Raw genomic sequence first — 14,801 nt, forward strand, 5'->3', positions numbered from 1 at the left:
CATTGACGTTGTACCTAAAGAAATGAGGACTTTTGACTATTTAATGCTTCATCAAATTATGCAACTATATTCCAAACTTTGCATGTGATGTTCCAACAAAAGAACTTGAAAGGAAATTCCTTTGTTAGCTAGGAGAGATTAGCCACTAAATGTAAACAAATGCCTATTTTTCTACTATTTATAGGGTGCCTGAGTGGACAAAACTGGGCACCCTGATCTTGCAACCACCCCAGATCTGATAATAATCGGTGTGCTACAAGCTTCCCAATGGCAAGCTTCACAACTTCTCTTCACAGCTTCTTCTCCCTCTTCACTCACTCACTCATAAACCCTAATAAATAGCACAAGGCTCTGATACCATGTTGAAAGATCGGTAGAGGGAGAGGAGACACACACACAGGAGCAAACCCTAATGTATATTGCAAACCCTAACCATAGAAGGAAGCCATGTCCCTTCTCACACAATGCATAATGCCATAATCCATAATACACATAACACACTATGAGTTGTGTCCACACACATCTAACCCTAGCTAATGTCCACACACTATGACCAGCTGGATGCGGTCATTTATGACTCACACATGTTCCTACCTAACATGCCAGCACATAGCATAGCTGGCTCACACTGACATCGAGCTTGAATCTCAACAGATGGCACTATGGTGTGCACTCTACGTGCAGAGCACCTGGGGATTGCTATGTAGGAGGCAGGAACTTGGAACTTCATAATGCAAAGGACTTTGTTCTTGTGCATCCCGCGATATCTCTATGTCATGCCAGAAGATGGCCAAGAAGAGGTGAGTGCAAGATTCTTTGGTTTTTGTGAAATTCAAGCTCAATGATTTCCCTCCCTAACGCACCTACTAGTGTGTGCAAGTAGGTCTCTGCTTTGGTCATCACTATCTTCATGTATCCCAGTGAGAGTATGTCCACTCATCCAAGTATGATAGGTGGGGAGGCAAGGTAGCTGTAGATTGTGGAGGTTTTGAGGTTGGCAATGATATCTTCTTGGAGTCGAAAGTGCAGGAGGAAACCTCCCCATACCAATTGGAGGCAGACAAGGATCCCATCTGATATACTATTGAGCATAGCAAGCCTTTTGCAAGGTAATCATGTGCACGATTTTAGTAGTGAAATCGTTATATAATCAATGTCTTAGACATTGTCATCCATTTGTACGTGGTAATTGTGGGCTTCTACTATGGCGAGTGGTTACTCGTCGGGACGTTTACTGATTACGGGGATGCAGTCCTAGATTGCCTTTTTGGTATTGGTTCCATGGCTAGAGCATGCAAGACACTGCAAAAAACGACATTGCATCATCGTGGAGAGCGATGATGTGTGCCTTAGTTCATGTCTGTGATCACTTGCCATTGTGCATGATGATTTGGGTAACTAGCTTTTTAGGGTTGAGATCAGTGAGATTGTTTGACGAGAACAACAGATGGACGTGAGGGCACCATATCCTCCAGTTCTCCTAGTACCCATGGGCCCAACACAGTCTAGTGCTTTGTCATGGCGACATGGTGTTCCAATGGAGCTCCAATATTGACATGTCTTGCCACATACATCCCCTGTAGCCTCATTTGCAATTCCCTCATGGGCACCACGGCCTTATTTTGCAAGGCTATTTTTTCCACCCGCACTTGCACCATTTGGTAGAGGTCCCTACCCCATACCACCTCCCTTCATCCACTAGGGATTCCAATGTCCGTAGTACTGATGTATTTCAGTAGCTTGTAATGTTTGAAATATATTGGTTTTAGACATTATTGTTGTTCACTCATATTATGGCAATGGCTTTGTTTTTTGCTTCTTTCATGGCATAGATTTTTGAGAGAGATGATGCAATTGGAGTGAGATCTCAACAACATAAGAGAGAGAGAGAGAGAGAGAGAGAGAGAGAGAGAGAGAGAGAGTGAGTGAAAGAGAGAAAGAGTGTATGATCGAGACATTAAAATAATAACAATTGTGCTTAAAGTAGTTTTTCTTATGCTTAAAATAAGAATTCTAGTGCTTGAAAAAGTAAATTTTTATTCGTTTTGAAGTTATAAAAATAGTAGAGATTGCCATGTTCTTCTAGACACTCTTCTTTTAGATTATCCCACACCACTCTCCTCTTATATCTTTGTATTGCAACACAATCCTTGTTGTGAACTCTCTGGTTATGGCTTCATCTACTAGTAATCCCTCTAATACTACTACATTTGCAACCATCTTCAATCTTTCATGCAACTTACAGAAAAGGAACCCAGATCGGATGCCGTTTTGGAAGCATGGACAACAACGTCTGAAGTAAATGAGCGCTACAAGAAGCTGAAAACATGCCAAGTGGTAGACATTGCAAACAAGAACATGCTAGAGATGAAAGTATCTTCAGCCATTGGGATATGGAAATCTTTCGGCATCATTGAAGAGGCAAAGGAGCATCCACTAAGAGTTGAAGTTTCCACCTTCATTCGCAAGTTAGGGTAGATGGAAAAGGCAAAGATGATAGTTGAGGCCCAAAATGCTTTCATATGGTATCTTTGTAAAGAAGTACAAATGATTATGTCATGTCATTGCTTGCGGCATTTGTCATGTAATGTTGTGAACACCAAAAAGCGCTCGCTCAAAAATGCTCGCAAAAAAAATACACCCACTTAACTTGATAGGGTCCTCCCATTGAGTAAAGTAAGTAGCATACATTTATGTTTTGGTATCCAAATACAATGGTTACCCTAGTAGTATCCTTGAGCTTTCAAAATGCATTTGGGTATCCCTTTTGGGGTAGCCTATAATTTGGATTTCCTGTGCCAACTATTATGTTGAGGCTTTCTTTGCTTGGTCGGTTGAGGTGGTATACTTGGAGAAATCTTGGTAACCCATTTCAATGTAGATTTGGGTTGCCACTTTTTAACCCATTGTATGTGCTTGTTCTTCTCACATGGAGGTGTTTGTCATGTGGAGGTAAAAGAATCAAGAGTTCCTTGAATAGTGAACGATGAAGTGGAGGGGGTTTCCTTAGATTTTGTGGATGTTGAAGCTTCCTCCTCTTGCGACTCTCGATGTCAAGATTGAGAGGTGGCAAGGGTTTATAAGTAGAATGCTTAGCCATGGCTTCACCCCACAGAGACATGCCCTGTTGATGATTAGTCAATCATACATCTAGCAACCTTCATCCATGTGCGACCAAGTATTACCGGTTCAGGTAATGTTCTTTTGTAGGAATAACCAAGAAGTCTCCCCCCACGTGCTTTTTCACATCATAATATGTCTCTGTTTTGTAGTAGCCCAAGAACCTTGGTATTTCTACCATGGATACCTTTCATCTTTAATACTAGTCTTGTAAAAAAAAGACACTTTTGTAGATTTAAAAAAAATCAAATCTCTTAAGTTATTGAGTTTCAAACAAAATCCTCTTAGGAAACTCTTCTTAACAAATATACGGAGTTGAAAAAAAATAGATCCACAAAATACTATTTTTCAATAGTCATAAACTAGGTGGAACCTACTAAGTAGAGCTAAATGTTTGTATATCTTATTAAAACCCAATCAAATAATTTTTACACATGCCAAAAATCCCATGGAAAATGTATCATGTACACAATGTATGTATTCACTTAAAATGATGATATAATCAAAGTTGACAATATTTTTTGGCCCTCTAATTAGAGCGTGCTGCTGAATATTTTAGCCACTTTTGTGGCTGCTAGTAAAGTATTAGTTTTTTAAATTTTCACTTTTTTTGGTAAAACAAAATTCCCATATGATGCACTTTGTTAGGGGAGATCATCTATGTGCTAGTTGTTAAGTTTCAATATGGTTACCTATTTCTACTTTTGATAATCTAAATGAGATCCTGAGCCACTTTAGTGGCTCAATTACAAGACTAGTGTTAAAGAGGTATTTACGAGTTGAGGTTTTCCAAATGGCTCCATGCATTGAAGGAAATTAGACCGTGACTAGCCCTCGTGTCAAGAAATAATACTAAGGGGGATTTTTTTTTGAAAAAAAAACTAGGGGGGATTTTTTTAATTATAGTTTTGATCGGTGGGAAGGGGGGGGTTGGGTTGGTTGGAGAAGAGAGAGGGGAAGGGGAAGGGTAGGTCAGTGAGGAGGGCCGAGGAGAGAAGTGAGAGGGGAGGGGGAAAGGGTAATCAGTGAAGATTGAGGCCACCATATAGCCCACCATGAACCCAGGAGAGAAAAAGAAAATGCAAAGAAATCCAATAAAGTGGTCAAGAAGATTTTAAAAGATATAAAATATGTACAACCCCTGTCATCCCCACGAGCACTTGCTAGCTTGTCACACCTGAGGAGGCCAATACTTCTTCACCCTAGAGCCATTCATCACCAATGGAAGGGAGGCACCTTGGAAGGTTTCTAATTGCACTGCTTCCATGGGCGAGATCTCCACTACCCAGAAGGGACCCTACCAAAGCATACACCAGATTCTGAGCCTTTTTGAACTTTTTAGAATTTTAGACCAAAGGCAAGTAACCTTTAGAGAATTTGGGAAGTCTCAAGTGTTTATCATGACATGCTTTACGTCGAAGTTCCACCTCTGTGGCCCTTAGTACAAGCAAGTTAGCGAGTCTCTTCCAATTTTGAGCTATTCCTGCCCCCTGAGTATGCGGGTTGATAGGTGGGAGCCCTAGGCTACCCCACTCTAGATTATCCTGCATTAAATTCAAAATGTAATACAGCCTCTAGCCCAAAAGCAAGTTGGAATGGAGTTTTCGAGGTGGTTGCTTTGTAAGTTGTGTGATAGGCCCACAAAACACCCAAGAGGGCTTGATCCCATTGGTGAGAGTGCTCCTTGGCTACCCATAACAGGGACTTGCACAAGACCTTGTTGGTGCTCTCCACTTGTCCGTTAGCCCTAGGGTAGTAAGCACAGGACCTCCGGTGGAAGATTTGATAATGTGCCCGCAGGGTATCTATGACTTCATTCACAAAATGTTTCCCTCTATCACTGATGATTTCTATGGGACACCCAAATGTGGTGAAGATGCTCTCATACAAGAACTTGGCCACTATGAGAGTGGTGTTGTCCTGAGTGGCTTTGGCCTCTCAGCCCATTTGGTCGCATAGTCAGTGGGCACCAAAATGTACTCACACCCGGTGGGGTGGGACTTTGGGGTGATGGGGCCTACAAAATCAATGCTCGACTTTGTGAAGGGCTCCTAGGATGGGGAAACATGGAGAGGCGAGTAGTGCCTACTATCGGGTTTGGGTCTAGACCTTTGACATATGTCGCATTATTGCACCCACTTTTAGCGGTCAGAGAACATGGAGGGCCACCATAGACCAGACTGTATGATCTTCTATGTGCGGTGACATGGCCAGGCTAGTGACCTCCACCTGGTCCGAAATGCACATCCTCCATGATGAGGGGAACCTCATGAGGGTTGACACATCTCCTCAATACTTCATCCTTGCCCCTCTTGTACAATTGTCCCTGCAATGAGCTGATAAGGCCTACTCTTAAGTATAAGCCTCCTTTTTGCCATGGCATCGGCATTCTGGGAAAACCTAGCTGTTCTCAAACAACATCACAATGTCCTCATACCAAGTAGGGGTGGCATCCACAACAAACAACATGCTATCCGAGAGATCATCACAAATCCCATCTTCAGAGGCTGGCTCCCCACTTGGGATTCTGGACAGATGATTGGCCATGACATGGTCCTTCCCTCGGCGGGGGATCATAATCTCAAAGTTAAATTCTTGAAAGAGAAGGAGCCATCTCCAGATCCTGCTGGTCACTTGGGCTTTATTCAACAAATACTTAAGGGCTTGATGGTCCGTGATCACCACAAAGTGATGCCCTAATAAATAATGTATGAATTTTTGAAATGAGTATACTATGGCCAAACCCTCTCGCTCTGTGGTGGAGTAGTTTCTCTTGGCCCGATTGAGCTGCCTACTTGCATAGTGAATAGGTCTTCCATCTTCAGTTCTACATCTGGCTGCACTAGCACTTCTCCTAGTGCTATTGCACTCGCATCCGTGTGCACATGGAAGATCAATTCCCAATTCGGGGTGATGAGTGAGTCCTAGAGCATGCAGCAGCATGTGCTTGAGAAAAGTGAAGGCTTTCTCTTGATTGGGGCCCCAATGGAAGGGAACATCCAAGTGGAGTAAGCGGTTAAGTGGAAAACAAATATCTGCATACATGTGGACGAACCCGCGTTGGTAGCCTGTATGTCCAAGCAATTCTTGCACACCTTTAGGATTGGATGGAGGGCCTAATTTGAGAATAACAATGATCTTGTCAGGATCTGGAGAAAGACCATCGGTTGAGATGATGTGACCTATCAAGGCACCATGACCCACAAGGAAGTGGCACTTTAAGGGGTTAAGGTGGAGACCGGAAAACTTGCACTTCACGAACACCAAAGTGTGTTGAGGCAGGTGTTCCTCTAGAATCACCACCCTAAGCATGCCTTTTTTCCCACTAAAGTTAGAGAAGTCATCCAAGAAGATGCGTAAGAAATCATTTAAATACTCTTGGAAAATCTTGGTGGTGGTCCGCTGGCTGCTCTGAAAGGAGGTTGGGGCGTTGTAAAGACCAAAGGGCATCATCTTGTAGGCATGTGTTCCCCAGTGTGTGACAAACGCTGTCTTGAGATAATCCTTCTCATCGATCACTACCTAGTTTTAGCCGTTGAACCCATCCATTAAGGAATAGAGCACATGGCCGACCACGTCTTCCAGAACCCGCTCTATGAAGGGCAAGGGAAACCTATCTTTGATTGTACACTGATTGAGGGGTCTGAAGTCAACACATATCCTGATCTTGTTGGTCTTCTTTTTGGGAATCACCACTAGCTCAATGGGAACAATGATACCGACCTCTTCCATCTTGTCCAGCTCTTTATTCATCACTACCTCTGAATATTTTTGGGTTCATGCGGTAAATGCCCTTCCTGATTGGCCAACTACCTTCTTTTAGTGGAATTATGTGAGTGCAAATGGTTGGGTCTATCCCTGGGAGGTCCTTGTAAGTCCATGTAAACACATCTTGGTGCTCTTTGAAAAAGTCGATGATTCTCTTAAGAGTGGAAGGATCCTTCTAGACCCAAGATTGCACAAAGATGGGGTGTGTCTCCTCTATTTTGCCCAGGTTTAGATCTCTCAACTCCTCGTGGTAAGTGGTGGGTAGAAGAGGAGCAGTGCCGAGTGCTTCTTGATGGAGAGATAAGGGATCATGGGTTGGGGTGATGTCCAGAGGGAAATCACCAATGCGTTCCTCTGTCGAGCCAGTGGGTATCTCTTCTACCTGGCAAGGTTTGCTCCGTCGAGCCAGTGGGTATCTCTTCTACCTGGCAAGGTTTCCTCCCTAGTCTTGAGGTGCTCTACCGCCGCTCCTTGTGGGTAGATCTAGGAGGGGTTATAGGTGCCTCTGATGAGACTTCTTGAGAAACATTCTTGCAATGTTGTCAAGAAAACTTAGGTTCCCCTAGACCTATGACCTCTATCTCTTCCTGCTGGAGGCACTGGTGCAGAAGAGGAGGCCAGAGTGAGCAAGAATTCTATCCAATCCCGTACTATGGCTTTTTTTGAGAGCTCTTCTTCTTGGGACACCGCTTGAATGGGGTCTGAGTCCAACTCCACTATGTCCACCATATTGCATTGGAACGCCTCATAGGAATTTAACCAATTCCATAGAGGTTCAGCCGCCTCTCCTTCTGAGTCGAATGGATCCCAAGCCTCATCCCCACTGGTAATCCTTGCCATTCCTGTTGCTCTTCCTTATCATTGGGTCCTTTCTCCTGAATGGGAATCATGTCATGTAGGGTGGTTCCCCTTGCACTCTCATCAGGGCTTGTTTCCAAGGGCAAGGTCATCATCCCCAACACGGTCATCATCCCCCCCATGTTGGGGATATGCAAGTTGTCTCGGCCCCAATCATGGATCACCTGAGCTGCCCTTAACCAAGGCCTTTCGATCAGAAAGTTGTAGGCCCCTCTAGCTAGTGGAAGGTCTAACACCACAAAATTCATTTCAAATACCAATCCCTAAAAAATAATCAAAACTTGCATGACTAGTCCCAAGGGCATCACTTCTCTCTAGTCGGCCACTCGGATGGCAAAGTGTTAAAACCCTAAGATCTCTCTAGATAATTGTTATGCATGCATAAATCAGGCATAAACTCGTCCACCCGACCACCCCCAAACAAGCTCAAGGAATGCACACATGAATTATAATGAAATACATCATACCTTTACCTTGATGTCCCATACCATCAAGAGGTATAACTCCAATCCAATAGCATGTAGCTATAGTGTGAATTGGTAGGTGAGTAGTTATGATCCTCTATACACAAGAGAGCATAACATAGCCTAGCCTCAAGATAACATCAAGACACCATAGCCTAGCCTCAAGATAACATCAAGAGACCATAGCCTAAGCCTTTAACTAACATAGCCTTGGCCTCCCTTGAATGTGCCCCATGCCCCTATTATATAGGAGGTCCCTCAAGTGACTCTTGACTCTCCATTTCCCATGTGTGACCCTTGGATGCCTGACCCTAACCTTAACCTTGAAGGTTAGTCCTAACCCATGCTCCACTAGAGCTTGTTCCCATGTTCCCATGCTCACAAGCTTGATGTGGGCCTCCTAGTATATGCACACATAACGTGCATATAACATACTTCCCCTCTCTCAAAACATTGCGCTCTTGCAATGAAAAGAACGAGAACTACGCTGAACAATCTCAACTGACTCCCAAGTCAAATCCTATATTTCCCTATCTTTCCCCTAATTTTAACCTCAAGGATTAGTGAACTACAAAGTTTCCTTTCCCTAAATTCAAGTATCTTATCAGGTTCATGTGTGGAACATAGGATAATTCTTCGACTTCAACGAGTTCTTGAGGAGTAACTGTGTTATCCTCACCTCCCAGTTTCCCTTTCAATCTATTGATTTGAAAGACTGGATGAACTCTAACAATTGGAGGTAGTTTTAGTTCATACTATGCAACCGTGCCAATCCGATGTATAAATCGAAATGGACCACAATATTTACTAGGAGATAAATTCTAGCATTTTCCTTTTGACAAACTCTGAAAATCTTTAGGAACTTTTAAATAAACAAACGCTCCTGGTTCAAAATACAAAATTGAGTGTCCTCTATCAGCATAGAACCGTGCCCTATCTTGAGCACTCCTAATAGAATCCCGAGCTTCGGTCAGCATTTCCTGCATATCATGCAAGAAATCCCTCGATGCATCAAGCTCGATGTCCTTAAGACCAATATCAATAGGTGCCCTGGGTTAATACCCATACATAAGCATGAACGGACTAAAACCAATAGCCATATGTTTAAAACTATTATAGGTAAATTCCATCATTGGAAGATATTTTTCCCAATTTGATGCTTTTCCAAAGACATATGCACGAAACATAAACTCTACAATTTGATTCATACGCTCTGTTTGCCCATCACACTACGGATGATCAAAGCAATTCATACTCAAAGTAGTTTCCTCGTTGTAAACTATTCAGAATAAAGTAGGAAAACATGGCATTATAACAGCAGGAACCAGGTATCCATCGGTGACCCAACGTACCCCACATCTGCACATGGAATTATTGGTGTCCTGAATTACCCATATCAACATAGAGAGTCATCAATGTCTCAGTAAGTCACATCTTTCCATCCGTAAACCATCAAGTTGACTGTATAAATCACCTAAAGTATGAAACTAGACAAAGAAATGCCAACAAAGGAAAAATCCAAATTTCCTTAATCCGAACACAACAAGATAAACTCGTTGAACTCTAAAGAAAGAGATTTCAACAAATGAAAATACCGACGAGATTACACTCATCAAAACATGTAGGCTGCTATAGATAAAAGAAGTTTATCTAGAGAATGCCCACACTATAACTTCTAGTGAATTTAGAAAATGAGATTGTCTTTTAATGTTGAGGTCAACATGCTAAGTGATGTAAGCAAAGCAACAATCTTGAGCACAAATTATCCCATAAGATAATATATGTGAGGAATCTCTAGCATCCCATACCACCATGATACACCCATACTACATACCTTAACAATTTGAAACTCCCTAGTATGCCATCTAGGAAATATGAATAAAATCCTGTATAAAAGGAATAAAATGGCCTTATCCCAGACTTTCACATACTAAAACCTGTCTCTATATACCTGAGACTACATCAAGGAATAACTCTTTCCGAGTGCATCATTAGAAAAGAAATTGAATTATTGGCGCCTTTCTAATGATAACTACCCAATAAACTCAATAAATTTAGGGTAGAAAAATAACTCCCCTAGATACATAAGCAACTAGGTATCCGAGTTGGAATATGTACAAGAGTACAAGCAATATACTCCAAAATTAAGTACAAAAAACGAAGGCAAATGCTACCTTCAAAGCACATAATATTATCCAAAAGATCAAAAGATCCTTATAAAACCATGGATAAAAGCATAGAAGCTCCTCGAATCCATAAAAACCATAGTTGATCATAAAAATTAATGCATGCCATCTAATGGTCATTAATCATACCAAAAGAAGCATTAAAATTGGTGGCCAACTCATCAATCCAGGTAAATGAAACACATGTGTGTAGCACTCATTAAAAAACCCCTAAACACAAGTGATCTAGGTAAAACCTAGTGAGTCCATATAAAAAATGGAAAACATCCAATAAAATCCACCAAAACAAACAGATCAACTAACCCATGATAGAATTTGTCTTAGGCTTGAGAAATTAAGCATAGACCACACTTAAATAAGTGCAAAATAAATAAAAAGTGTCAAAGGTGAGACACACTTTGAACGCAGATTCTAGCCATTATTGAATGAATTAAGGATTATGTCCAAAAAGAATGGCTAAACAATGGTAAAAAATCATGAAGACATCGTTTAAAATTAATCCAAACAAAAATATATACTAATATGAGGTACAATCGTATTAATAATATGTGAATAACCCGCATCTATCTAATGTCAGCATGAGAAAACGTACTTCAACATTAAATAACCCTAAAAAATAATAAATTCTCGAGAAAAAGAATTATCATGATTTTTTCCTAATTTTTCCTAATGGCCTCAAAATACGATAATTTTGAGTTCCACCAAACCTATCTTATGGCATTCCAAACCTATATTTTTTTAGAAAATTTTTAGCAATTAGATTTGCCAAAATGCCATTGATATTTTAAAAATACCAATTTCTAGGTTTTTTAGAAATAATTTCTAGAATATTCCTAATTTTTCTTGAGAATGCCATCGTTCACAAAATTTCCAATTCCTCCCGACAATTCTCAAATCCAATGAAAATTTATAATTTTAATGAATTTTTTAATTTTTTGGGTCAAAAAATATATTTTTAAAGGAATTTGAATGGTAACGGGCGCTCGAATGGACACACCACATGCCAAACACCATTTCCAAAAATTTAAAATAACCTTTGTCTAATTTTCAAGAATTTTTTTAAAAAAATTAATCTACTCTAAATGCATTAGAATACGAACGGTCAAAAAATTTCAGATTCCTAATGGTTTTCTCAGAATACGAAAAGCCAACAGTTTCAAGAAAATGAAAAGACAAAAAAAAATCGGAATATGAAAGGTCAAAAGTATCTGGAATCCGAAAGGTCAAAAGATTCTTCTGAATTCGGAAAGGCAAAAGGTTTCTCGGGAATGCGGAAAGCCAAAAGGTTTCAAGAAGAAATTTTCAAAAAAAAATCAGAGAAATTTTATTTCAAATATCATATTTTTGGCTTTTTTCCAAGCTTTTTTGAAAAGCTTTTGAATTAAAAAATCCCTTTTTTGAAAAAAATTCAAATATTTAATTAAAGATTTTTTTAAAGCTTTAAAGGTTAAGCTTTATATATAAAAAAATTTATGGGGGGGTTCGAATTTCGCCGGGCGGCTGCAGCACTGCCCCGCCCCCCCCGCCTGCACGAATCGAATTATGCTGAGAGTGAGGACGTTGATTCTCCTCTCCATCTTATCTCCTCACTCTTGTCTCCTCTCCATCTTCTCCACTCCATTCTCTCTCCACCCTCTCCTTCTCTGTTAGAGAGGAGGTTGATTAACTTTTTAATTAATAATAATTAAAAGTTAATTATGGTTTAAAATTAATCAAATTATGCCAACTAAAAGGCGTTCACACCGGCGGGAGAAAATTAGAAGAGAAAAATCAAATTTAAGAGGTCAAGAGGGTCCCACGCACACGGGAGAAAGTTTCATGCATCAACATGCTGCCCCCTATTACATTTCAGCAGAAAATCAACAGAAATTTGGTAGCATATCCGTGGAAAAACCTGCAAAAATGTATAAAAAATACATTTTTAACCAAAAAAAAAAAGCTAAAAAAATTTCTAACAAATAAGGAAAAAATTCCTAAAAATTCTAAAAATTTAGGGAATCCATTCTAGTAAAAATATCCACAATAAAATATGTGATATTTTTTTAAACATTTCTATTAATGCTTATTTTAAACCACAAAAAATTGAAAAAAATAGCATTAAACTCACAGAATTCCCCTCCAGTGTCGATTCGTCCATTGAATAGTAGTAACACGCGTTCCAATCGCCATATCGAAAAATCAACAAAATAATAATTTTTATTTAGTAAATATTAAAATTTACTTCAAAAATTGTCAAAAATTGCAATAAGAAAGAAAAATCAATAACAATTAACTAGAGATTGCTCTGATACCACTATTAAAACCCTAAGATCTCTCTAGATAATTGTTATGCATAAACATGCATAAATCAGGCATAAACTCATCCACCACCGAGAGCCCAAGGGATGCACACATCAATTATAATGCAATACATCATACCTTTACCTTGATGTCCCATACCATCAAGAGGTATAACTCCAATCCAATAGTATGTAGCTATAGTGTGAATTGGTAGGTAAGTAGTTATGATCCTCTACACACAAGAGAGCATAACATAACCTAGCCTCGAGATAACATCAAGAGACCATAGCCTAAGCCTTTAAATAACATAGCCTTGGCCTCCCTTGAGTGTGCCCTATGCCCCTATTATATAGGAGGGCCCTCAAGTGATTCTTGACTCTCCATTTCCCATTTGTGACCCTTGGATGCCTGACCCTAACCTTAACCTTTAAGGTTAATCCTAACCCATGCTCCACTAGAGCTTGTTCCCATGCTCCCATGCTCACAAGCCTAATGTGGGTTAGCCTCCTAGTATATGCACACATAATGTGCATATAACACGAAGGGAGCTGGCTTGGTAATTCGGAGACTCAAGACTTGCCTAGTAGCTTCAGGCATGATGTTAACACCAAAACCACCATCCACAATGGCCCCTGCAACTTGAGTTCCTCCCACGGAGACTGACACCCTCAGGCTTTGGTGATCAGACACTCTTGGGGCAGTGAGGCATACCCTTTCTTACTGCTTGGGCCGTCGCCCACTACTACTAAGATGTGGCTTCACCCCTAGTTGGCTTCAACAAATCCATGGACCAAGCCTAGTTGCTCTCCTATTTCGTGGCTCAAACCACATATTTGAGAAAGGGTAATTTCCACCTTTGCTCCTGCCAACACTTCCTCCGAACTTAAATTACTAACCTGGGGTTGGGTATACCCATCACCCACCTTTAAAGGTATGGTGGTTAGGGGAATGACCAAGGTAGGTGCCGCTTCCTTCTACATGGGTGGTGTTTGAATGAATTCCTCTACCACCTCCTTATAAGCTTGTTCCATAATCGATGGTTGAACTGCACCATCAAGAGGAGGAGTTGGTGTCTTTGGGGCTCCTTAGGACCGGGTGACGGCAGCCACTATTGGAGTGCCAGCAATGGGTGGTGGCACCACTGCCACTATTGGAGTGTCAACCTTGGGAGATGGCACCACTTCTTCCACCATGTTAACCAATGGGATTCTAGGACAATCTCGGGTGTAGTGGTCTCAGCTCTCCGGGCAATGGAGGCATGGGGCATTGATCTTGCATGTGGCTACTCCCCCCACAACAGTAGCATATAATAGGTCGGGTGGGGTTGTCGGGAGGACGGCGATTGGTAAACCTTTGGCTAGGCCGAGCCCCATACGTGTTGTTAGCAGCTGGAGGTATCGAAGGAGCTATCGCATAGACCATCGGGGGTGGGTTTTCATAGACTTGTGGTGTTTATGGGACCAGCACAGGTGGGAGGTATGACTGATAGGTTGGGAGAGTGCCTGCTTGATATGGGATTTGCATAGGTAGGGGGTTGTATGTTAGGGTTTCACTGCGATGAGGGGTATTGGTGTATGCTACTGTGGCTACCTGAGCTCCCTGAGATGATGTGGCCTGGGGCGTGGCCTGGGGGCGGTGGAGGAGTTTGTACGAAAGTAGCCATGGTGGGGGAGGGTACGGGTTTACGGTGTTTTAGGCAAACATCAAAGTGGTAGTTCCTCTACTGTTATGCTGCTGACAGGTGTAATAATTAATTGTGAACACATGCGAAGGATTGTGAATGTATGTCTTTTATACCTTGTAATGATAATTAATATGTAACTCTTCTCAACATGATGTAGCAAGACATGATTCTCAAAAGATGAGTGCATTTGTTGGGGATCCTTTGTTGGAGATAGGTCAGGCAATTCGGAACCAGGAGTGTCCAAAGGAGCTAGTACATCTTTTCGATATATTGTAGATGGTGAAAGAGGAAAACCAAACCTTTAACATTTAAAGTGTCAATACAAGCATAGCGTGTGATTGCATTGTAGTGAGGTTACCCACATGAGGTTGGCTACCCTAATGACATTGTCCCACAATGGAATATCTGTACATGTGAGTGATGAGATGATTTTTCCATCAT

The sequence above is a fragment of the Cibotium barometz genome, chromosome 20, assembly GCF_041138505.1.
Source record: "Cibotium barometz isolate CiBa-2024 chromosome 20, ASM4113850v1, whole genome shotgun sequence".
Taxonomy (NCBI): Eukaryota; Viridiplantae; Streptophyta; class Polypodiopsida; order Cyatheales; family Cibotiaceae; genus Cibotium; species Cibotium barometz.